The sequence below is a fragment of the Hemiscyllium ocellatum genome, chromosome 12 (assembly GCF_020745735.1).
Source record: "Hemiscyllium ocellatum isolate sHemOce1 chromosome 12, sHemOce1.pat.X.cur, whole genome shotgun sequence".
Taxonomy (NCBI): Eukaryota; Metazoa; Chordata; class Chondrichthyes; order Orectolobiformes; family Hemiscylliidae; genus Hemiscyllium; species Hemiscyllium ocellatum.
In genome coordinates this window covers 97229345-97254392 of record NC_083412.1, presented here as the reverse complement: position 1 = coordinate 97254392, position 25048 = coordinate 97229345, and the positions used below count along the sequence as shown (strand labels likewise).

General features: G+C 47.6%; 1 protein-coding gene across 3 annotated transcripts in view; it reads left to right on the top strand.

The window, feature by feature from the left end:
• robo1 (roundabout, axon guidance receptor, homolog 1 (Drosophila)) overlaps positions 1-25048 on the top strand; it is a 364449-nt gene that overhangs the window by 181867 nt on the left and 157534 nt on the right. The window contains exon 1 of one of the 3 annotated variants that reach the window (XM_060833869.1): positions 16233-16253. The exons of the other annotated variants lie outside the window; for them this stretch is intronic. The gene's annotated coding sequence lies outside the window, so the exon portion shown is untranslated. Of the gene's footprint in view, positions 1-16232; positions 16254-25048 lie in introns of those variants that run through there. 3 annotated transcript variants of the gene reach the window in all.

Here is a 25048-nt window from a genome sequence, read left to right as displayed (position 1 = left end):
TTTAATTCTGTACAGAGGAGCTGTGTATGTAGAGATGTAAACACAGTGAGGAGCAAATCCTGACAGTGCAATTCTTCATGTCTCAGTATAGGAGTGTGGTCAGGATTCTCACAGTGTGGCTCTTATCAGTTCAGCTCGAGGGCTCTGACAACAAATTGAAATTGAAGTTGAATGACTTATTGTCACTTCTGTACATTTCTCCTGATAACACTATTTCACCGTGGACAGGCGAGCTGTGGGAGAGAGCGACAGAGGTGGAGCTGTTCTGGTCTTGTGTGTGGATAGGTCTATGTGTGCAGTATGTACATACATGTGTGCATTGCATGTGTGTTTGTGTTGTGAGTGCGAGTGTGTCTGCATGTGCGTGCGTACCTTTGAAGGCACATCTGTTATGGTTTAAACAGCATCTGGTGAGGACCGGGAGGGAGGGAGAGAGACAGACAGACAGACAGAGGGAGGGAAACACAGGGTGCATTTCTTTGAAAAGGATAGTTAATTGCAATATCTCTGCTTGCAGCCAATTTGAATCTCTCACTGAACTGAAACATTTTGAGGTTTGATTGGCCACGTGGTTAGAGCACTGTTGCAATGAGCTCAGTTTCAAAAGACTCACAGTCAATCATCAGTCAGAAACGTGAAGGTTGTGATTACTCCCTGGTATGCACAGCCACTGATCATGCTGAAGCATTCAATACAAATCCCTCAAACATCGAAAACCTCTCATCCTCCCCCACCAGCTCACTCCTCTCCTTTCTAAAGGTGCTGATTCTCACTGGGATACAGATCCTGTAGGTGCTGTCTCTCTCTGGCATACAGATCCTGAAGGGGCTGACTCTCACTAGGGTACAGATCCTGAAGGGGCTGTCTCTCACTGGGATACAGATCCTGAAGGGGCTGACTCTCATTGGGATACAGTTCCTGAAGGGGCTGACTCTCACTGGGATACAGTTCCTGAAGGGGCTGACTCTCACTGGAATACAGATCCTGAAGGGGCTGACTCTCACTGGGATTCAGTTCCTGAAGGGGCTGACTCTCACTGGGATACAGATCCTGAAGGGGCTGACTCTCACTGGGATTCAGTTCCTGAAGGGGCTGTCTCTCACTGGGATTCAGTTCCTGAAGGGGCTGACTCTCACTGGGATATAGATCCTGAAAGGGCTGACTCTCACTGGGATACAGATCCTGAAGGTGCTGTCTCTCACTGGGATACAGATCCTGAAGGGGCTGACTCTCACTGGGATACAGTTCCTGAAGGGGCTGACTCTCACTGGGATACAGATCCTGAAGAGGCTGGCTCTTGGCTGGATAGTCCAAATGGCCTCTTTCTGGGCTGTAGTCCTCCCATAACATAAGGAGTAGACGTGTGTAACACGGACCTTTATCAGGGCTCCTGGTACCTACATATGATTCCAGTCCCAGGCAGAGCAGTGTTGGTGCTAATATTAAACTATTGAAATATGAACAATGACATGTTTCTATCCACATGTTCTGCTTCATGTGCCCCCAGTTAGGATGTAGTGTGAGAGTTTAATTCCCTCAGGATTCTTGCCATCTCAGTGATGTGAGCATTCCCTTAAATGTGCACCGACTAACTGACCATGACATGGAAACACAGTTTCTGAAAGGTCGAGACCATGCATCGCGATCTCATCATCATCGCAAGGAATCGATTCCAACATCAAAGTGGTTTGATTCAGTGTCACCAAATTAAATATCTGTTCAGTTGAGTAACCGTTCCCAGCAAACTATCAGAGCAGAGCTAATCGTGAAGGCTTTAAGAATTTGGTGTTTCACAACCAGCCAATCAGGTCCCAGCAACTCTGGCAGGTGGGTCACTCATTCAGGAGAATGTTCCATGTTTCTGTGAAAGATCAAAACTGTTGCATAACACCCAGTGAGGAAAGGGGCTGAGAGTGCACTTTCTCTGATTCCACCTGTCCCTGCCCAATAACGGATACACTGTCACACTCACCCATAGCACCACAGACATACCTCAACACTAACACACTCACGCTAATACACACACACATACAACCATCACGCTAACAGTCACACTGACACACTCACGCTAACACACACACACACTCACACACACCATCACACTAACAGTCACACTGACACACTCATACCAATACGCGCACACACCAACACACTAAACTAACAGTCACACTGACACTCTAACGCTAATACACGTGCACACCATCATGCTCACACTAACAGTCATACTGACACACTCACGCTAATACACACGCAAACCATCATGCTAACACTAACAGTCACACAGACACACGCTAACACACGCACACAACATCATGCTAACACTAAGTGTCACACTCACCCGTGGCAACACAGGCATACCAACACACTAACACTAACAGTCACACTGACACACTCACGCTAATACGCACGCACACCATCAACTAACACTAACAGTTACACTGACACACTCACGCTAATACACGCGCACATCATCATGCTAACACCAACAGTCACACTGACACACTCACACTAATACACACACACCAACACACTAACACCAACAGTCACACTGACACACTCACACTAATACACACACACACCAACACACTAACACTAACAGTCATACTGACACATTCTCGCTAACACACGGACACACCATCATGCTCACACTAACAGTTACACTGACACACTCACGCTAATACACGCGCACACCATCATGCTCACACTAACAGTCACACAAACACACTCACGCTAATACACGCACAAACCAACGCACTAACTCTAACAGTCACACTGACACACTCATGCTAATACACGCACACACCCTCACATAAACACTAATAGTCAGACTGACACACTCACTAACACCATCACACCTACACTAACTGTCACACTGACACAGACTCTAACACATGCATATGCATACAGACATTCATAACAATACCCCACTACATACACACACACACACACACACACACCCTCCAACGCACCATTGCACTAGCATGCACATATTTGCACAACAGAACACTGACACTTCATCACGCTCACACACACAAACACATTATTGCACTGGCACACTGTTACACTGACACACCAATATACCTCACGGACAGATACAGACCCATAATAACATTCACACACTCTGATACAGTAACAGCCAACATATGACATACACTGAGGTTAAAATCTTCGAGTAAAAAGTGAGGTCTGCAGATGCTGGAGATCAGAGCTGAAAATGTGTTGCTGGTTAAAGCACAGCAGGTCAGGCAGCATCCAAGGAGCAGGAAATTCGACGTTTCGGGCCAGAGCCCTTCATCAGGAATGAGGAGAGGGTGCCAGGCAGGCTCAGATAAAAGGTTCTGTCGGACGCTATTACACATGTTGCCGCGCCCGCGGCACCAACGGCCGACGACGACCGTGACGTCACTTCCGCCCCCACCGACCTCGGAGCCTCCGCGATCGCCGCTCGAACAACCGCCCCGGCGATCACCGCACAGACAACCGCTTCCACGATCGCCAGGAAGATCGCCGACGGACTCGCGACCCCCGCGGCTACCGGGAATGACTACGGCTCTTTCGTCGCCACAACCATTTCCGCCCCTTCGGCTGCCGTCGCCGCAGCCACTTCTGCCCCCACTGACATCACTAACCTGCACGACCACAACACCTCAGGTGTCTCCGCCCCCACGCCGTCTTTCATCACTACACGTAACCCCGCCCTCACGCAAACATTCGTCATCACGCATAACCCCGCCCTCACACCGAGCAACGTCACCACGTCTAACCCCGCCCCTACATCGATCTCTGTCCCCGCCCCCACCCCCAGCTCCAATCCCACACCAGGTCCTAGCTCCCAACCTTGCCGGATTTTCACCATCCCTCCAGATCTCCCCTCTCTGAGGATGAAAGATCAGTCCTCAGCAGGGGCCTCACCTTCGTTCCCCTACGCCCTCGAATCAATGAGTTCAACACGCGGCGAGATATTGAACAATTCTTCCGCCGCCTTCGCCTCCGTGCCTACTTTCACAACCAAGACTCCCGCCCATCCTCTGACAACCCCTTCTCCCGCCTCCAACGCACCCCATCCACCTGGACACCCCGTGCTGGCCTCCTACCCGCCCTCGATCTCTTTATAGCCAACTGCCGCCCCGACATTAAGCGACTCGACCTGTCCACCCCTCTCACCCACTCCAACCTCTCACCCTCAGAACGTGCAGCCCTCCACTCCCTCCGCTCCAATCCCAACCTCACCATCAAACCGGCAGACAAGGGAGGCGCGGTAGTAGTTTGGCGCACCGACCTTTATACCGCTGAGGCCAAACGCCAGCTCGCGGACACCTCCTCTTATCGCCCCCTTGACCACGACCCCACCTCCCACCACCAAACCATCATCTCTCAGACCATCCATAACCTCATCACCTCAGGGGATCTCCCATCCACCGCCTCCAACCTCATAGTCCCACAACCCCGCACCGCCCGTTTCTACCTCCTGCCCAAAATCCACAAACCCGACTGCCCCGGCCAACCCATTGTCTCAGCCTGCTCCTGCCCCACCGAACTCATCTCCCAATACCTCGACACGGTCCTGTCCCCTTTAGTCCAAGAACTCCCCACCTACGTTCGGGACACCACCCACGCCCTCCACCTCCTCCAGGATTTTCGCTTCCCCGGTCCTCAACGCCTTATTTTCACGATGGACATCCAGTCCCTGTACACCTCCATCCCCCATCACGAAGGGCTCAAAGCCCTCCGCTTCTTCCTTTCCTGCCGCACCAACCAGTACCCTTCCACTGACACCCTCCTTCGACTGACTGAACTGGTTCTCACCCTGAATAACTTCTCTTTTCAATCCTCCCACTTCCTCCAAATTAAAGGAGTTGCCATGGGCACCCGCATGGGCCCCAACTATGCCTGTCTCTTCGTAGGATATGTGGAACAGTCCATCTTCCGCAACTACACTGGCACCACCCCCCACCTTTTCCTCCGCTACATCGATGACTGTATCGGCGCTGCCTCGTGCTCCCACGAGGAGGTTGAACAGTTCATCAACTTTACTAACACCTTCCATCCCGACCTGAAATTCACCTGGACTGTCTCAGACTCCTCCCTCCCCTTCCTAGACCTTTCCATTTCTATCTCGGGCGACCGACTCAACACAGACATCTACTATAAACCGACTGACTCCCACAGCTACCTGGACTACACCTCCTCCCACCCTGCCCCCTGTAAAAACTCCATCCCATATTCCCAATTCCTTCGTCTCCGCCGCATCTGCTCCCAGGAGGACCAATTCCAACACCGCACAGCCCAGATGGCCTCCTTCTTCAAGGACCGCAGATTCCCCCCGGACGTGATCGACGATGCCCTCCACCGCATCTCCTCCACTTCCCACTCCTCCACCCTTGAGCCCCGCTCCCCCGACCGCCACCAAGACAGAACCCCACTGGTTCTCACCTACCACCCCACCAACCTCCGCATACAACGTATCATCCGCCGTCATTTCCGCCACCTCCAAACGGACCCCACCACCAGGGATATATTTCCCTCCCCTCCCCTATCAGCGTTCCGCAAAGACCACTCCCTTCGTGACTCCCTCGTCAGGTCCACACCCTCCACCAACCCAACCTCCACTCCCGGCACCTTCCCCTGCAACCGCAGGAAATGTAAAACTTGCGCCCACACCTCCTCCCTCACTTCCCTCCAAGGCCCCAAGGGATCCTTCCATATCCGCCACAAATTCACCTGTACCTCCACACACATCATCTATTGCATCCGCTGCACCCGATGTGGCCTCCTCTATATTGGGGAGACGGGCCGCTTACTTGCGGAACGCTTCAGAGAACACCTCTGGGACGCCTGGACCAACCAACCCAATCACCCTGTGGCTCAACACTTTAACTCTCCCTCCCACTCCACTGAGGACATGCAGGTCCTTGGACTCCTCCACCGGCAAAACATAACAACACGACGGCTGGAGGAGGAGCGCCTCATCTTCTGCCTGGGAACCCTCCAACCACAAGGAATGAACTCAGATTTCTCCAGTTTCCTCATTTCCCCTCCCCCCACCTTGTCTCAGTCGGTTCCCTCAACTCAGCACTGCCCTCCTAACCTGCAATCTTCTTCCTGACCTCTCCGCCCCCACCCCACTCTGGCCTATCACCCTCACCTTGACCTCCTTCCACCTATCACATCTCCATCGCCCATCCCCCAAGTCCCTCCTCCCTACCTTTTATCTTAGCCTGCTTGACACACTTTCCTCACTCCTGATGAAAGGCTTATGCCCGAAACGTCGAATTTCCTATTCCTTGGATGCTGCCTAACCTGCTGTGCTTTAACCAGCAACACATTTTCAGCTACTAATCACATGGCACAAGGCAGGAGAGCGATGGATGAGCCACTCCAACAACACTCAAGAAACTCGACACCATCCAGGCCAAAGCAGCCCGCTTGACTGGCACCACATCCACAAGCATCCACTCCCTGCACCACTGACACTCAGTAGCAGCAGTGTGTACCGTCTACAAAATGCATTGCAGGAATTCACCAAAGATCCTCAGACCGCACCTTTCAAACCCAGGATCACTTCTATCTCGAAGGGCAAGCAAGGGTAGCAGATACATGGGGACACCACCCTCTGGAAGTTCCCCTCCAAGCCACTCATGGTCCTGACTTTGAAATATATCACCGTTCCTTCTATGTTCCTGGGTTAAAACCTTGGAATTCCCTCCCTTGTGGGTCAAGAAATCAGCTCATCGTCACCTTCTCCAGCGCATTTAAGGAAGGAAAATAGCTACCTGCACAGTCAGCAACACTCAAACTCCCAGGAGCAAATAAAAAGATTGATCCTGAGTCAGATAAAGGAGGCGTTAAGGTAAATGAGCAAAGTGGTGCGTTTTACAGAATGTTTGGTGATGGGACATTTGACCTCAGTTAAAAACATCACTACCATTAGTGGCATGATTAAAATCAGCGTGTCTGCCCGAGAGGAGTGCAGAGATTTCACAGATTGTGGGCTTTGGATGAGATAACAGAGACAGACAGAGAAGAGGATATACTCATAAGAATGAAGAATTTCAAAATCAAAGCATTATTAAAGCAGAAGCCTGTTGACCAATGAACGCAGGGCTAAGGAACAGTGGTACTTGGTGTAAGTTTGGGTCTGGATGAGATAGTGTTGAATGACCTCAAGGTAATGGAAGATGGAGAACTGGAAATCGATTAAGAGTGTTTGTCTGGATTAGTCACGTCCCAAACATTCAGTTTTCTTTTAACAGCAGCGGAACAGCTGAGGACGAGGTTCAAGATACTTATGTTTGAATTAAACAAAGACGAGACAGAGGAGGTTGATGTGGAGAGTAAACATAGACATAGACCAGTTGAACCAAATGATCTGTTTCTGTGCAGTCAGTTCCATCACTGTCTGGAACAACTGAGTGATGAGACGCTTGTTTGAAGGGAAAGGTATTCATGTCGACAGACAACATAAATCTGATTCCAGATGTTCAATTCCTAACTTGAGATTCCACAAGACTAGAAAAAGCCCATTACCAAAAATAAGTTCAGAATTCATTCCATACTTTAATTAACTCATGGTCAGAAGTCACTCTACACCAGATTATAGTCCAACAGGTTTATTTGAAATCACAAGTTTTCGGAGGGGTGCCTCTTCATCAGTTGAAAACTCGTGTGACTTTTGACCTTGCCCTCTCCAGTCCAACGCCAGCACCTCCACAGCTTATTTAACTCGTGAGTGACTGGCGGGTCTGATCAGGACCTTTTCCAAGACTGCCAGTATTAGTTTTGAAGAAGCGTCCTACTGGATTTGAGTTATTAACTCTGCTTTCCTCCGTCCACAGTTGCTGCCAGAAATTTTGCAGAGATTTTATATCCAGGGATTTTTGTTTTTCTGGGGCCAAGGAATCTAGGCAAAGGGAGTTAGGGAGCACAGATCCAACTGGGAACAGATTAAATGAGAGTAGAGATTAGATTAGATTACTTACAGTGTGGAAACAGGCCCAACAAGTCCACACCGACCCTCCGAAGTGCACCCCACCCATACCCCTTACCTAACACTACAGGCAATTTAGCATGGCCAATTCACCTGACCCGCACATCTTTGGACTGTGGGAGGAAACCCACGCAGACACGGGGAGAACGTGTAAACTCCACACAGTCAGTCGCCTGAGTCGGGAACTGAACCCAGGTCTCAGGCGCTGTGAGGCAGCAGTGCTAACCACTGTGCCACCGTGCCGCCCACAGATGCAAAAGGCTGAATGGACTCCTACTGTTCCAAATGTTTGTGCACAACTCACAGGCTGTTTATGCTTCATTCATCTGTGCCTCTTTAAAGCTGAAAGAAAACTAAACATTCATTGCCCACCATTCCAATTTCTGCTGTTTCAGAATCTTTTCTTTAGCCGATACATGAGCATTGATGGGCCCTCTCCAACCCACAGGGAAGAGAGTCACTGCTTTTGGTGACTGGTAAGGTAGCAGATTTAAATTTTAGCTTCAACCTTTTCCCAGTTCCATGCACCTACATCTGGTTTTGAAGGAGAGCGGGGGGGGGGGGGGGCCGGATATTTGCAAACAAATTGGGAGGTCACCGATGCACTCTCAGGGCCAAGTCTGCCGAAAGTACTTGCAGCTGTTTTTCAAAGTAATGCAAAGTTAAAATCAGCAAGCAGCACATCACATCAGCATAGGGCAATGTGCAGAAATCTTCTCAGCTGTATGTCATCATCATCATTATTATAACTGGTGCAGAACAGATATGTGAAATTCAGACTCTCTCTACTGGCGATTGAGAAAGATCAGAGAGCTTCCTTCTTCGCAACAGTGACCATACTTCAAAAAACACTTCTTTAGCCGAGCACTGCTTCATGGCATCTGGAGCTTGGGAACCTCACGATGGAAATGAACACTATTTTCTTTCTGGCCCTTCCTATAGCTAAACACCGGCTTTAACTTCAGGCTTGGCTCAGATGGAACGGTTTAACCAGATAGGAATAAAACAGAAAGTCATAGAGAAACTCAGCAGGTCTGGCAGCACTCGGGGAGAGAGAAAGAATGAATGTTTCAAGTCTGGTGTGACCCTAAACCGGGGCCCCTTGGGGTATCGTAGAACATGCTACAGAAATGCACATTCTCTCTTGTTTCTTTAAAGTGTGGAGATAGACCCACATTGAAGGAAATTGGAAGAATGTTTGCTGGAGAGACGTCATAGATCTACAGGATAAAAGGAGACCCTTCAGCCCATTGTATCCATTCTGATCGTCAAGAACATATCTATTCCCAATCCCGTTTCCCAGCACTTGGTCTGTAGCCTTGGATGCTATGGCATTTCAAGTGTTTGTTGAAATGCTTTGTGAATGTTGAGAGGGTTTCTGCCTCTACTACACTTTCACGCTCGGAGCTCCAGATTCCCACCACCCTTCCTCAACATTTCCTCAAATCCCCTCTAAACCTCCCACTGCTTACCTTGAATTGAGTTGAATTGAATTGAATTTATTGTCACGTGTACTGAGGCACAGTGAAAAGCTTTGTCTTTGAGCAATACAGGCAGATCATAGAGTTAAGAAGCAGAGATAAGGAAAAAATAGGTAAACAGCGGCAAACATAAAAAACACAGGTATAGGGGAATGTTAAGAGTTTGTGAGCCCATTCAGTATTCCAATAACAGTCAGGTAGAAACTGTTGTGAAACCGGCTGGTGTGTGTGTGTGTGTGTGTGTGTTCGGGCTTCTGTACCTTCTCCCCGATGGTGGAGGTTGTAGAAAAACGTTGCCAGGGTGGGATGGATCTTTGAGAATGCTGGCGGCCTTTCCTTGACAATGGGCCTGGTAGATGGATTCTATAGACGGGAGGTTGGCCTTTGTGATTGTCTGGGCTGAGTTCACCACTCTCTGTAACCGTCTCCGATCTTGAATGGTACAGTTGCCATACCAGGTAGTGATACATCCAGACAGAATGCTCTCGATGGGGCACCTATAAAAGTTGGCAAGGGGATTCGCCGTCATAGCAAATTTCTTCAGCTGCCTGAGGATGAAGAGATGTTGTTGGGCCTTTGTAACCAGTGCATCCACATGAAGAGTCCAAGAAAGCTTGTTGTGGATGACCATTCCCAGGATCTTGACACTCTCCACACGTTCCACCTCTGTGCTGTTAATGTTAGGGGGGCATGAGTAACATCCCGCCGAAAGTCAAGAATGAGTGCCTTGGTTTTGCTGGCATTGAGAGCTAGGTTGTTCTCAGTGCACCATTTTTCCAGGTTTCCCACCTCCCGTCTGTAGTCTGTTTCATCGCCATCTGAGATTTGACCAACTATGGTGATGTGATCAGCAAACCTGTAAATGGCATTAGTCTGGTATTTGGTGACGCAGTCATGGGTATACAGTGAGTACAGTAGGGGGCTGAGTACGCACCCCTGGGGGGCTTAAGATGATAACCCCTTATTATTGACACTCCCAGCCCTTCCTTATAGGTAAAGATTCCTACCCCAGCTGTGTTCCTTAGAACTTTGTCCACTTCACCCTTCTCAACCTTCTCAGCTCTGAGCAAACCAATTCCAGTCTATTCAGCATCTCTTTATAGCTGAATCACTCCAACACAGGTCACATCCTAAGGGATCTTCCCTCCAGTGCAATCACATCCCTCCGAGAGTGTGGTGACCACAACTTTAGCAAAGTCAGAGGTGACTGAACTGAAATGTCTACGATCCTAAGGGAAGTTGACCAGGTGAACGTGGAAAGAATATTTCCTCTGGTGGGAGAATTTAGAACACCGTTTAAAAATAAGGGGGTATCTGTTTAAAACAGAGATGAGAAAACATTTTTTTTCCGGGGGTGGTGGGGGGAAGCACAGATTGTGAGTCTTTGGAATTCCCTCCCTCAAAAAGCAGTGAATGCAGAATCTTTAAATATTTAAAGGCAGAGGGTAATAGATTCTTGATGACCAACAGGATGAAAGATTATTGCAAAATATGCAGGAATGTTGAGTTGAGGTTAAATGAGATCAGCTGTGACCTTACTGAATGCTGTAACAGGCTCAAATGGGTTAAGTGCATACTGTTTTTCCTTATTTGTCTGTCAGAACAGCACACAGTCCTGTGTCTGTGGTCTACCTCACTAACTAACTGCATCAGAACCTCCCAGCTCTTGTCTTCAGTGCCTTATGCAAATATCCCATGTGCCTTCATAGCCAGCTTTTCTACCTGTCCTGCTCACCAAAGTTCCCTGACCCTCTGCAGTTCCTACGGTCCTACCATTCAATGTGTACCCCGTTCCCTTATTGGAATGCCTTCAGAATAATGATGGATTATGTGCACCCATGGAACTGAATAGTTAACTGTGCCTGAGAAAGCAAGTTTCTGGTTAAATCGAGTTAACACTGCAGAGTCCTGAAGATCTGTTGATTGGACTGGAAGTAGCTCACTTATTACCCGACACTTGGCAACCTGCCTCTCACCTTTACTGCTGCACCCTGTGGAAGGTTAATCAGTGGCAGAACTGATGTAATCTTTTGGACCATGTGTGTTATACCCAACACAAAGATCCATAACTCCTCGAGAAGGCAGAGGCAAAGTGTGTGATCCAGAGAAATTCATGACACATCTGTTTTATATGAGATATATACATTTCCTGCAGCTAACATTAATGGAATACTCGTGGGATTGGTCTGCAGAAACCTTTATTCAGCCTCCTATGTATGTTTTCTTCACTCCAGCCTTTCCTGGGTTGTAGTTGGCCTAACTCTTCTGTAGAAAGGACAACCACACCTCCCTCCCCACCCAACCCCACTTCAGTGTTTCATCTCTTTTAGCTCAACCAAGTATGCCATTCTTCATGAGTGAGGGTGTGTCTGTCTGTCTGTGTGTGTGTTTGCGTGTGTATGTGCCTGTGTGTGCATATCTGTGTATGTGTGTGTGTTTGCACATGTGTGTTTCTGTGTGTCAGAGTGTTTGTGTATATGTGAGACAGAGAGTGAGTGTGTTTGTGTGTCTGAGACAGAGAGGCACTGTGTGTATGTGTGTGTGTGTGTTTGTGCATGTGTGTTTTTGTGCGTGTTTCTGTGTGTGAGTGCATGTATGTGTGTGTGAGACAGAGAGTGTGTGTGTGTGTCTGAGAGAGAGAGAAAGACTGTGTGAGTGTGTGTGTGTGTGTGTATGTGTGTGTGTGTGTGTGTGCTGTACTAGCTATTTCTAGCCTCTGCTCTGTTCTGGTAGCCACAGTCTTTATGGAGCTGTCAAGTTCAGTTTTCTCCCTGCCTATATATTCTGTCCCTGTGTGCTTCCTTCCACTTCCTCTGACGAAGGGGCAACACTCTGAAAGCTTGTGATTTCAAATAAACCTGTTGGACTATAACCTGGTGTTGTGTGACTTCTGACTTTACCCAAAATATTGATGGGGGGGTGTACCTAGATGCCCATGCTATTGAATATCAGATGAATATACATATGCATTTGGAGCACGAGTAGGCGAGTTGGCCTCTCGAGGCTGCTCTATCAGGCATCAAGATCACGGCTAATCGGTTTATGTTTGAAATTCCATTCTCCACAGTTTGCAATTCCCCTGCTTAGTAAATACCTGTCCTACTCTGTCTTAGAAATATTTAAGGACCTCCATCTCCCCTGCCTTCTGAGGCACAGAGTCCCAAAGTCACACAACCCCCTGAGAAAGCAGAAACAATCATCTCTTTTCTGGAAGGGTGACTCCTCATTATAAAACGGGGCCCCTTAGTTTAGGCTTCACTCACAAGAAGAAACACCCTTTTCACATTTACCTTGTTCGGACCATTCAGGATCTTATACACTTCAATCAAGTCACCCCTCACTCTTCTGCACTGCAGTAGCAACAAGCCAATCTGTCCAATCATTCCTCATAAAATAACCTACGCATTTGAGCTATCTGTCCAGTAAATCTCTCTGGAATCGCCTCCAATGCATTTATGTTATTCCTTAAATGAGGACCATAACAGCACGCTGTATTCGAGGGGTGCTCTCATCAACACCCTCGAAAACTGAAACCTTACTTTTATGTTCAATTCCTCTCATAAAAGAAGATATTTAGATTCTCTCTCGTGGATCATTGCCTGGCACTTGTGCAGAATAAATTCTAGCTGCCACTTGTCAGCAGAAAGTGAGGACTGCAGATGCTCGAAGAGTGTGTTGCTGGAAAAGCACAGCAGGTCAGGTAGCATCCGAGGAGCAGGAGAGTTGATGCTTCGAGCATTAGCCCTAAGCCTGGATATTGTCCAGATCTTGCTGCATTTGAACATGGACTGCTTCAATGTCTGAGGAGCTGTGAGTGGTGCTGAACATTGGTCATTCATCAAGGGAAGGTTTTAATGAAGCAGCTAAAGGTGGTTGGGTCTGGGACACTACCCTAAGGAACTAAGGCTCTTCTGCTGCAGTGGTAGTATCCCTACCTATGAACCAGGAGTTCCAATCCCAATTGCTCCAGAGGTGTGTAATAACATCTCTGAACGTTGATTCAGAAACTATCTGAGGAATTCCTGCAGAGTTGTCCTGGTGCCACTCTCTGACAATATAAACCACCTTCCTCTGTAGTAGGCATGACTCCAAACAGTAGAGAATTTCTCTCTGATCCCCATTGAGCCAGGACTCCTTGATGTCACACTCGGTCAATGCTGTCCTGAGGTTCCAGAGACAATCTTTGCCCTGGTTTGTGTCTCTATGTGGTCGCATGTGAGTGTATTGTTGTGTGAGTGTGGGTGCTCACTGATATGTGCTTAATTGTCTTGCTTTTCAGCAATAGCCCCTTGAAGCTCAAACCCTTGGATGAATTTTGTTCACCAGCCTCTGGTGTTGAGAATGATCACTTATCTAAGCTGGTGGAGGTTATCCAGGTCTGCTGGGCGCCTCAACCCAAACAAAGGGAAACAAAACAGGATTGCGATGCATATTTTTAACATTCTAATAATTTACATTCGTGCCTAATTATAATTACGGTTCACCAGCCAACAGTGACTGCCGGAAAACTCCAGCCCAGCCAGGGACACAGTGCCTGATGCTTTTGAATTCTGCTGTATTCTGCCAAAGGATAACCCCACATGTTAAATTTTCATCAAGTTATATTTTAAATGTTCCACATTAATTGGGGCAACTTTGTCAAACACACTCCAGACTATTGGGTTAGTTGAAGCCTTTCAGACACTGGAGACTAAGCCCCACTATTTCTACAGTCATCACCAATGTTCAGCTATCCAAAGTCTCCAGTTCATCTGACTGATGAACTCAGGTTAAAAGAAGCTGCTCACTAGGTTTCTGTACTTAACTCGAAAATAACCGATAGCAATGGAGAATTAGGAATTGCTAATGTATAATTCTACAACATAAATTCCACCCCTTCTTAAAGTCCCTCCTTCACAAACAGACAGATCACACAATTACAGAGAAAGTACGAATATTGAAGGGTGGGAAAAGTAAAGGAAACGAGGCAACCGCAGTTCAATAGCACCAGCCTGGAACGCCTGTTTTCCTTCTCTTTCTTATTTCCTTTTTCATTCTTTGCCATGGAGATGGGCTTGTTTGCATACTAAGACTCTCTTTCATTTACTGGCTGAGCATTCATCCTTCCACTGCCAGCAAAGGCACATTATTGCTTCTTCAGGGGAGATTTGCAGAGACGAGTGAGTAGAAGATGGTGAGCTAACCCTGGGGTTTTTCTGATATCTCCATACAACAGAGAGAGAGAGAGCTGTTAGACGCATACTCTCTGCAGGCTATGAGCTTCTTTATCCTGGCGACAACACACTCGCCGAATTCACCTGGGAAGGAAATTATCAAGAAAGTGATATCGAGCAGCCATCCTCCTCCAGCTTGTGATGTCTGCTTTTGCTCTCACTGTCCCAACGTGACTTTAAACCAGCAACCATCTCAGTACAGATGTATAAGGAGAGGTTTAGTAGATTGGGCCTGTACCCATTGGAGTTTGCAAGAATGAGAGGCAACTTTATTGAAACGTACAATATTCTTATTGGACTCAAGAGGGAGAGGTTGTCTCCTTTCTAAGACCAGAGGGTACAATCTCAGAGCTCATTTAAGGCAGGAACAAGAAAGAATTTCTTCTGTCAGCGGGTAATTAATCTGTGTAATTCTTTACTACAGAGGGCTGTCGAGGCTGAGTATTCTATGCTGAGCTAGACAGATTTTTAGTCAGGAAGGGTATGAGTGGTTAGAGAGAAAACCCAGCAGAGTGGAATTGAGGATGATCAGATCAGCCATGATCCCATTGAATGAGACAAAGTGAGGACTGTAGGCGTTGGGGATCACTGTTGAAAAGTGTGGTGCTGGAAAAGCACAGCAGGTCAGGCAGTAACCGAGGAGCAGGAAAGTCAACATTTCAGTCAGGAGCCCTTCATCAGGAATGTACAACATCTCCTTCTTTGCCTTATGGGCTGAATGTTCTTACCCGCTCTGCCTTGCTCTTACCCCGCTGCTGCTTTCTCAATGTTACCGTAAACAGGTAAAATTGGTAAATGATGAGGGTCTTTATTTAGCATTTTGATTGGTTAACTGTGCCAGGGGCCCTGGAGTTATTTCCATCCACCGGAGAGGGAAGGTGGGGTCCTCAGGGTAATACTTCAGCTCAAAAGGCAACACCTCTGACAGTACAGCACTCCCTCGGTCTGGCACTGTGTGTTAGTTATGGATATAGGCTCAAAGTCCTTCGATGGGACTTGAACCCACAATCAGTGATGCCGAGAAAGGACTGCTACCACTCTGAACGAGGTCCAAGAAACAGACCAATAAAAATCACTGCAAAAGGCAAAGGATGACAGATGCTGTAAATCTAAAGTAAAAACACCAAATGCTGGAATTACTCAGTCAGAGAGACAGCTGTATGGTGAGAAACAGCATCAATATTACAGGCAGTGAACTTTCAGCAGCTCCTGATACAAGGTCACTGAGCTGGAATTTTAATTCTGTTTCTGTAACCAATGAAAGCTCCGTTAAAAACCAGACAGAATTACGTAATATTTAACTTTTAACAATCACACGTTAATGGCTGGTATGGATTAGGATCTGTTCTAGAGTATGTGCTGATAATTCTGAATGTTAGCCCATTGATATAACGCAGGGCAGCCTCTAAGCACCAGTTAGTGAAGAATGAAACAAAGTTTGGCAGCGGTTTATCGGATTGGCAAGCATTCACTTGAAGATTTTATTTAAATTGCAGCAAAACAGGGATCAGGGTAATTTGGAACTGGCCTAAACTCAGTGTTGGAAACACTGAGTTTTTGACTTTGATCCAGGTAACGATTTTTTAAAAAAGTTACATTCTGGGTAAAGGGGCGATGCTGCAGAACTTCACTGGTTTATATAACTTGCACTAATTGTAAGATTTTTGTGCTTATTTTAAATCTATTTATTCATGGGGCTGCTGCACCAGCATTTATTGCTTGTCCCTAGTTGCTCCTGGTGAAGGTGTGTTGCTTTTATGAACTACTCCAGTCCATGTGCTTTGGGCAGTTGATTCCCTCCCTTAGAGAGGGAATTCCAGATTTTGACCCGACGACAGTGAAGGAATGGCAATATATCTCCAAGATGGGATGGTGAATGTTTTGGAGGGAAATTTGCAGGAGGTGGTGTTCCCATGTATCTGCTGCCCTTGTCCTTCTAGATGATGGAGGACAAGGATTTGGATGGTGCTGTCATTGGACACTCGATGAGGTGCTGCGGTGCGGTGTGTCTTGTAGATGGTACCACTGTTGCTACTGGCTGTTGGGATGGAGGGAGTGAATTTTGGAGGTGGTGGGCATGGTGCCAATCAAATGGGCTGCTTTGTCATGTTTGGTGTCAAGTTTCTTGAGTGTTATTGGAACTGCCATATTGACATCTTTGGTAACTGGTTCGGGAACTGCATCTAGGTCTGGTGTTTGGTTTGCCTTGCTATGATCTACTTTCTTTTTCTTTATTCATTGGTGGGACATGGACATCGCTGGCTGGGCCCAGCAGTTATTGTCTGGCCCTAGTTGCCCCTTGAGAAGGTGGGGGTGAGCTGTCTTCTTGAACCGCTGCAGTTCATGTGCTGTAGGTAGACCCACAATGCCCTGAGGGAGGACATCTCATCATGAAGCTGATGAGATTGTCATTAGCAGCAACCCATTTATGGGCATATCCAAAACCAGGGGCTAATTAATATAAGGCAATAGCTAATAAATCCAGTTGGGAATTCAGGTGATATCTCTTTATGTAGAGAGTACTGGAACTCATTGCTCCAATGAGTAACTGAGGTGTGGAGTAGAGGTGCCTTTAATGGAAATCTAGAGAGGTAACTTGAGGGAGACAGGGGTAGGATAGGCCTAGGGGTGGGGCTTAGATAAAGAGAAATATGGGAGGACCTGTGTGAAAGGTAAGTAATGCCATTGGCCATTGAGACTGAAGGGTCTTCTTTCTAAGCTGCACCTTGTATTCATTTCCACATTGACTCCTGAGACTGGCTTGTTGGTTGAGGGGTATGATCCTGACTTAGGACCTTGTACATTGTAGACTCCCGAGAGGTCCCAGGATCAAGTCCTGCACAGGCCCGGGCTTCTTGTCTTCAGTTTTAGGTTGGAAATGAGCCACATCTTACACAGTCTTACTATGGATCTCGATGAAGGCTGGAACACTGATCAGGTGTACCCGAGAACTCTTTGGGAAGCTAGGGAAGTGATTGCTGGGCCCCTTGCTGAGATATTTGTATCATCAATAGCCACAGGTGAGGCATCAGAAGACTGGCAGTTGGCTAACATTGCGTCACTGTTTAAGAAGGGGGGTAAGGAAAGGCCAGGGAATTATAGACCAGTGAGCCAGACATCGGTGGTGGGTAAGATGTTGGAGGGAATCCTGAGGGACAGGATGTACGTGTATTTGGAAAGGCAAGGGCTGATTAGGGATAGTCAACATGGCTTTGTGCGTGGGAAATCATGTCTCACAAACTTGATTGAGTTTTTTGAAGAAGGACCAAAGAGTATTGATGAGGACAGAGCAGTAAATGTGATGTGTATGGACTTCAGGAAGGCGTTCGACAAGGTTCCCCATGGGAGACTGATTAGCAAGGTTAGATCTCATGGAACACAGGGAAAACTAGCCATTTGGATACAGAACTGGCTCAAAAGTAGAAGACAGAGGGTGGTGGTGGAGGGTTCTTTTTCAGACTGGAGGCCTGTGATCAGTGGTGTGCCACAAGGATCGGTCCTCTACTTTTCATCATTTATATAAATGATTTGGATGTAAACAGAAAATTTCTAGATGATACTAAAATTGGAGGTGTAGTGGACAGAGAAGAAGGTTATGTCAGATTACCACAGGATCAGATGGGCCAATGGATCAAGGAGTGGCAGATAGAGTTTAATTCAGATAAATGCGAGGTGCTACATTTTGGAAAGGCAAATCAAAGCAGGACTTATACACTTAATGGTAAGGTCCTGGGGAGTGTTGCTGAACAAAGAGACCTTGAAGTGCAGGTTCATAGCTCCTTGAAAGTAGATTTGCAGGTCGATAGGATAGTGAAGAAGGTGTTTGGTATGCTTTCCTTTATTGGTCAGAGCAATGAGTACAGAAGTTGGGAGGTCATGTTGCGGCTGTACGGGACATTGGTTGGGCCACTTCTGGAATATTACCGTCACTTCTGGTCACCTTGTGAGACAAAGGATGTTGTGAAACTTGAAAGTGTTCAGGAAAGATTTCCAAGGATGTTGCCAAGGTTGGAGGGTTTGAGTTATAGTGTGAGTCCGAATAGGCTGGGACTGTTTTCCCTGGAGCGTTGGAGGCTAAGGGGTGACCTGAAAGAGGTTTATTAAATCATGAGGAGCCTGGACAAAGTAAACAGACAAGGCCTTTTCCCTGGAGTGGGACGGTCCAAACCTTGAAGGCATCGGTTTAGGGTGAGAGGAGGAAGATTTGAAAGGGACCTAAGCGGTAACTTTTTCATGTAGGGGGTGATGTGTGTGTGAAAAGAGCTGCTAGAGAAAGTGGTGGAGGCTGGTACAATTACAGCATTTAAAATGCATCTGGATGGGTATATGAATAGGAAGGGTTTAGAGGAATATGGGCCAAGTGCTGACAAATGGGATGAGATTATTTTTGGAACCTGGTCAGCATGGACGAGTCGGACGAAAGGTCTGTTTTCTTGCTGTACAGCTCTACATGTTCATCAGCCCTTTCCATCTGTTAGCGTAGCCTCTGCCTGACTGAGGAAGGGAATATTTGAAGATTTCAAACGCGAGACTGAGGTGATAATTTATGAGGCAAAAGTGAGAACTGCAGATGCTGGAAACCAGAGTTTAGATCAGTGTGGTGCTGGAAAAGCATAGCAGGTCAGGCAGCATCCGAGGAGCAGGGAAATCAAAGTTTCGGGCAAAACATCGGGCCTAATGAAGGACTTTTGCTCGAAATGTCGATTTTGCTGCTCCTCGGATGCTGCCTGACCTGCTGTGCATCTGACCAAAAAACTTGATAGTTTATGAGGCAGCAGCTATGGAGATTTGGATGATCTACAGCGGGCCCCTCAAAGCATTGGAGAGGTCCCAGCAGCAGGACCTTCACCCGATTCTCCAAGTCTGAGGATAAGAAACAGCAGTGTCCTCTGTCATGCTGCCAGTGCATTAGTAGCCAGTTCTGCTGGGAGAGTTCATCTAATACCCGACACCAGCTTCCCAAAACACGTCCCGTACCAGAACTTTGTCATAGCTGAGACTCCCAGGCCATAGCAAAGAGACATCAGAGATACTCTCAAAACTGTCTTATAGAGGTCAAAGTTCCTCAATCCCTCCCTGACCCACAAACAGTCAAAGTGGAAGAAGCTCATTCAGAAAAGTGCCGAAGATGGCAAAGCCATTGGAGAGAAATGTACAAATCTCCACATGACCTGACTATACCCTCCTTCAACCACCAGCTACCCACATTACACAGGTCAGTCCAAAGATGTGCAAATTAGCTGCATTGGCCATGCCATATTACCGAGGAGAAAGTGAGGCCTGCAGATGCTGGAGATCAGGCTGAAAATGTGTTGCTGGAAAAGCGCAGCAGGTTAGGCAGCACCCAAGGAACAGGAGAAGGGCTGAAGAATCCATTCCTGAAGAAGGGCTTATGCCCGAAACGTCGAATTTCCTGTTCCTTGGATGCTGCCTGACCTGCTGCGCTTTTCCAGCAACACATTTTCAGCCCATGCCATATTACCCACAGTGTTGGGTGATGTGTAGGTTAGGTATATTGGCCATGGAAATGCAGGGGTACAGGGATAGAGTCGGGGGTTGGGTCTGGGTGAGATGCTGTTCAGAAGGTCGGTGTGGACTTGTTGGGCTGAATGGTCTGCTTCCAGACTGTGGGGAATCTATTCTTCTATTCAGATCTGGCATCAGACTTAGCCCTCTGAGCACCAAATGAACCAGATCGAGAGCAAGTCATTGTCAATTCTGAGGGACTAGTTAGGGAGATTCTACACAACTGGGCAACCAGTGAACAAGGCAATAATCAGATATCAGGTAAAAACAATGACTGCAGATGCTGGAAACCAGATTCTGGATCAGTGGTGCTGGAAGAGCACAGCAGTTCAGGCAGCATCCATATCAGCAGATCATCAACCAGCCTCACTCTGTCTGTTTATGTGACTGTTTCTCCCCTTTCACATCTAAGTTTGGCAGTTTCTCAGGGACTGTTTTGGTTAGCCGATGCTTGTGTTGCTCTTTAGCATGTAACAGGATCCCAGTAATCTCACTGTTCTGGAGATAACATCAACATAAGGACCTGTGTAAGGCTCATAGTAATGAGATAACTGACTGCAGGATTTGCCAGTGCCTTGTACACATTCAGCAAGACAACTCACCACTAGCTTCTCCAGGGGTAATTAGGGATGAGCAGCCCTAGCCAGTGACACCCACGTCCTCATAATGAACCAGAATATATTCTTACTCTTCAGTGGCTTGGTGTCCTGTGAGCCCAGCCATTTGTTAGAGTTCTGACTCCATTTGGACTTTGTTTCCACAGACACTAGACATCATCTGGCTGGTGCAAGAATCACAGAGTCCTTTTGCACACAAAAGCAGAAGACTTAGATTTAGCAGTAGGCCATTCAGCCCATCGAGTCTGCTCCACCATTCAATGAGATCATAGCTGATCTAATCATCCTTAAGTCCACTTTCCTGCCCGTCACTCAAACCCATTGATCCCCTTCCTGATTAAATGTCCATCTTTCTCAGCCTGTCAGGCTCCTGAGAGTTTGCCAATGGATCGTTGCTTGAAAATGTGTTGCTGGAAAAGCGCAGCAGGTCAGGCAGCATCGAAGGAGCAAGAGAATCGACATTTCGGGCATGAGCCCTTCTTCAGGAATGAGGTAAGTGGAGATGGGTTCCTCATTCCTGAAGAAGGGCTCATGCCCGAAATGTCGATTCTCTTGCTCCTTCGATGCTGCCTGACCTGCTGCGCTTTTCCAGCAACACATTTTCAGCTCTGATCTCCAGCATCTGCAGTCCTCACTTTCTCGTACCAATGGATCCTTGTTTACCCTAATGACTTATCTGTCTTCCTTCTGAATGGAGGTCCCTGCCCAGCCTGTCCGACACTTTGATCTGAGGGGAAATTTCTGATCAAAGTGAGCCTTGAGCCAACGGGTTTGTGACCTCAAGTCGATGGGGGTCTACCCACTGAGATTCGGCTCCTTACCTGGGGAAATGTGAGGACGCATTAGGAATTTAGAGTTCATGATTGACACAAACGTGACCCTGCTTTCAAGTGAGGCACAAGACATTTGCAAAAGCCAATTGGTGAATATTTGTGGGAGATGATTGCACTGAGCGAGTGTGGCTTGGAAAACACAGCTCATTGCAACACCAGTTTAATCTCCATCTCACACCCATCACCTGATGTGGATGGTAAATGTCACAGGGCAGCAGCTCATTAACAGTTAATCCGACCGAATAGCTTTTGAAGCCAATACAATTATCTCAGAGGCATTTCGCAGGCACACTTTGACAGCGTTTGTGTCTGTAATCTGCCCGGCTCTTTGCAGTCACTTCCATCTGAGGCTGTCACACAGGATTGACATACATTCCACCTGCACACAAACGGCGGTTTCATCTCGACAAATACAAGATTGAGTGGAAACAGGAAAAAGCCTGTGAGCCTGAGATTGAGACCATTATCCCTCCAGCCCACCTTCTCCCCATATCCCTCACTCCCACCTTCTCCCCATATCCCTCACTCCCACCTTCTCCCCATATCCCTCACTCCCACCTTCTCCCCATATCCCTCACTCCCACCTTCTCCCCATATCCCTCACTCCCACCTTCTCCCCATATCCCTCACTCCCACCTTCTCCCCATATCCCTCACTCCCACCTTCTCCCCATATCCCTCACCCCCACCTTCTCCCCATATCCCTCACTCCCACCTTCTCCCCATATCCCTCACTCCCACCTTCTCCCCATATCCCTCACTCCCACCTTCTCCCCATATCCCTCACTCCCACCTTCTCCCCATATCCCTCCAGCCCACCTTCTCCCCATATCCCTCTGTCCCACCTTCTCCCCATATCCCTCACTCCCACCTTCTCCCCATATCCCTCCAGCCCACCTTCTCCCCATATCCCTCTGTCCCACCTTCTCCCCATATCCCTCCAGCCCACCTTCTCCCCATATCCCTCTGTCCCACCTTCTCCCCATATCCCTCACTCCCACCTTCTCCCCATATCCCTCTATCCCAGCACCTCCCCATATCCCTCCATCTCCCCATATCCCTCTCTCCCACCTTCTCCCCATACACCTCCTCCATATTTCCCTCAATCCCACCTGCCCACCTTCAGTGGAAGTTGTGAGCTCAGCTCAGAGAGCATTGACCATGTCGCACTCTGGCCTTGCCTCATGTTTTGATTCCCGTCTCCAAAGCTCTTCTCTCCTTGTTACCCATCTTTAAAGTTACCTCTTTCCACAAGCATTTGGTCATTCCTTCTCCATCAGTCTGCACATTTGATTTGGTGTGTAAATATTGCTCACAATTTTATGAAGCACTTTGAGGTTCATCCCTATGTCAAAGACCCTGTAGACATGTGATTGTCATGTGACCTGATTTACCTGTTGGGGCACAGTACTCCACTCATGAAAGAATGACTAACTGTGAATGTGGAATGGTGCCAGGTTAATATGAACCACTTGTAATGTCACAATATTACCTCCAAGAGACTCTCATAATGCAAAACATTGAATCTGGTGGCAGATTTAGAAGCGAAGTTGGGATAGTCTGACCACAGAATTTGGTTTGCTGCATTAAAAAAAGGACATCTCCTTAACTGTACACCAACTGAGTGTAAATGATTCTACCCAGTGAGGTGGTTGAAGGAAGCCAGCTCAGATAGAACACTATTTAACATTCTTAGAATTAGCCTGAGGGTACACAGTGGCCAAACTAGACAAAGAATCCCGGTTAAAATGATAAACTATAGGAGCAAAATTAGGCCATTCAGCCCACTGAGTCCCAAATCCCGCTTAACAAAGAGTTATCTAACTCAGAGTCAGAACTGATAGACCACCCAGTATTGATGAGGGCACTGGAAACAACAGTGATAAAAACAGCCCTGTTTACCCAGACTGCCATCTGGGGGCTAGTGCCAAAATTGGGAGAGCTGTCTCAGAGGCTAGACAAAGCCAACCCCTGACTTTGTCATACGTACAGAATCATACCTGACAGGCAATGTCCCAGTTACCACCATCACCATCCTCGGATAAGTCCTCTCCATCCACTAGGACAGACCTGGAAGATGGGGATGGAATAATGGCATTTGGTCTAGAGGGAGGTGCCCTAGACTCCTGAACATTGAATTAAAAATAGGATGTGCTGGAGAAACTCAACAGATCTGACAGCATCTGTGGAGAGATAAACAGAGTCTAAACTTCAGAATCTTCTTAAGAACTCAGTTTCCAGCCCAGCCTGTCTAGCCAATCCTCAAATGACTCAGACCAGCTGTCGATCTCGTAAACCTACTGTCCCCTGAATTCCCCATTGGTCGTAAGTCACTATTCTTTATTTACAGCTCCTAGTTTTAGACTGTCAGCATCTACCCAAACTGAGGGCTGTTGTGTGATGCAGTGGGAGTGTCCTTGCCTCAGAACTAGGAGGTCTGGGTTCAAATCCCATAAGCTCTTGGGATGTGTCACAGAATTATCTGGGCAGGTTGACTAAAAAGTGCCTGTAAAAGGTCAAAAATAGAAATTTCGTGAAAAGGTTTGGGCGGTACGGTGGCGCACTGCTGCCTCACAGCACTAGGGTCCCCAGTTTGATTCTTGTCTTGGGTGACTGCCTGTGTGGAGTTTGCACATTCTCCCCGTGTCTGCGTGGATTTCCTCTGGGTGCTCCGGTTTCCTCCCACAGTCCAAAGATGTGCAGGTCAGGTGAATTGGCCAGGCTAAATTGCCCGTAGTGTTAGGGTAAAAAATGAGGTCTGCAGATGCTGGAGATCAGAGCTGAAAATGTGCTGCTGGTTAAAGCACAGCAGGTCAGGCAGCATCCAAGGAACAGGAAATTCGACGTTTCGGGCCAGATAGTGTTAGGTTCATTAGTTAGAGGGAAATGAGTCTGGGTGGGTTACTCTTCAGAGGGTCGGTGTGGACTTGTTGGGCCGAAGGGCCTGTTTCCACACGGTAGGGAATCTAATCGGTATGGTGGCTTGCACTGCTGCCTCACAGCACCAGGGACCTGGATTCAATTCCAATCCTGGGCAACTGTCTGTGTGAAGTTTGCATATTCTGTACATGTCTGTGTGGGTTTCCTCCGGGTGCTCTGGTCTTCTCCCACAGTCCAAAGATGTGCAGGTCGGGTGAACTGGCCATGCTAAACTGCCCGTATTGGTTGGGGATGTGTAGGTTGGGTGCATTAGTAAGGGGTAAATGTAGAATGGTAGGGTAGGGGAATGGGTCTGTGTGGGTTACTCTTTGGAGGGTTGGCTGGAGGGCCAAATGGCCTGTTTCCACGCCGTAGGGATTGTATGAGGTCTGGCAGCATCTGTGGAGAGAAATCAAAGTTAACGTTTCGGGTCGAAGGGTATTGCAACACTGAAGGGAGCACAAAGACTATTT